Source organism: Centruroides vittatus, unplaced genomic scaffold, assembly GCF_030686945.1.
Source record: "Centruroides vittatus isolate TY-2023 unplaced genomic scaffold, ASM3068694v2 scaffold_418, whole genome shotgun sequence".
Taxonomy (NCBI): domain Eukaryota; kingdom Metazoa; phylum Arthropoda; class Arachnida; order Scorpiones; family Buthidae; genus Centruroides; species Centruroides vittatus.
Genome location: NW_027122707.1, coordinates 205,484 through 207,138, shown reverse-complemented (window position 1 = coordinate 207,138; position 1,655 = coordinate 205,484). Strand labels below are relative to the sequence as shown.

Here is a 1,655-nt window from a genome sequence, read left to right as displayed (position 1 = left end):
ATAAAATTACACAAAATTATTTGTACATTTCTATATTAAAAAGATGATATACAAAATTTAATATTTCATAGAATAAAATGGCGTCAGGAATAGTATTTAAAATATTGTTAAACATTAACATCATAAAATTTCAAAAATCAGCCATGTAATATTTTATAGTTCTTCCACGTATAAAATCAGAGGAAATAAGTCTTTCGTTTCACACTTGAAATGACACTAGATGATGGTAAAAATCATTTCTGATATTACACCTCTTCTAGACACATTATACGAATCCCCTTATAATACGATATATCAATGTTCTGAAAGTGAAAAACAATGCAAAATTATACAGTATATAATAGTTTGTCTCAGTGATTGGTGATAAATAAATCTCAAAAACATCCTGTGTAGTAGAGATTCATTCATCAATACAAAACCACATTACTGAACTGATAAATACATAGAAATAAATGTTTACTTACATTATTCTTACAAAACACCTCTACCGGTGTGCAACTATTTAGTTCGTAATATACGTTGGTAAAAACAACAATATTGAAAGTCTTCCAGTGCATCGAATGCTCCAACGGAATTGGAAATCCGCAAGCGGTTAACACGTTTATGAAAGTGTTCATCCCTGTCTCGTACAATCTGCTTAAATGCACAAATCTCCGGTTCCATTCAGTCTAAAATTCATAATGTTACATTAATTATAAAAGTTTTCATTTAGATTTAAAAAAAACACTTCTATATAGCATACATTTTTATTATACAAATCACTGTTTTTGGAAACAAGAATGGCTTGAATGATCAATGCGTTTAATTCATTGTAACGCAACACGACTCCATTCCTTAACATGTAATTTATAACACAACAGAAAGCAAATATAGGCGTGTTGGCGTATCGTTTACTAGCATCTGGAAACCGGCTTTTTCTTCCCAAACAATAGACTAATAATTTCCATCGATATTCGTTTACACTACTATCGTCTGATAATAGTGTTTCCAAAGTTGGAATAAAACCTAAATGCGATAATGGAATTAATGTTTACAGTACAGCTACAGTAAAATCTAAAAGTACCTACCTTTGTATGTCTTAAAATTCGTTACAGAATCTTCCATACATAAGTTGGCCTTTTTGTAAATCCATATTTCACTTACTTTATAATCTTCTTTTCTCAAAAGAACGCGATACATGTTTCTTCTCATCGAAGAGTACAAGAAAATAGATAATGGTAAAGACTCGTCTGTAAAATCACTTAAATTGAAGGTTTCGACATAACTTTGACTTTTCACCAGATAATAAATTTTATGAGTAATTTCAAATGCACTCCATCTGTCTTTGAGGAACTTTAATAACTCAGTATAATTAGCACCATCATTTCCGTCATCATCATCATCATCATCATCATATGCCTCCATTTTTGTCTTTAGAAAATCTACATTTATTTCAGTAAGACTTGACAAAATGGAAATACTTTGTTCATCTCCAGTCAAATAGTTATCTTTAATGACATTTCTGATGTATTCGACACGTAACGCTTCATTGTTCTCCAAATTTGCGAAATTAAACCCAAGACGATCTTTCTGCACGCAGCATAGGAGTTTTAATTGGGAGCGGCTTAAATCTATTTTCTTTAAAAAGTCCTTTGGGTAATACATTTCTGTATGCG

General features: G+C 30.7%; 1 long non-coding RNA gene across 1 annotated transcript; it reads right to left on the bottom strand.

The window, feature by feature from the left end:
- Nucleotides 1-231: 231 nt before the first annotated feature.
- On the bottom strand, nt 232-889 carry LOC136988940 (uncharacterized). The gene is made up of 3 exons (XR_010882838.1): nt 743-889; nt 465-668; nt 232-302 (listed from the first exon to the last, which is right to left on the bottom strand). It is a non-coding gene; the product is annotated as an uncharacterized lncRNA (long non-coding RNA).
- Between the last annotated feature and the right edge of the window lie 766 nt (nt 890-1,655).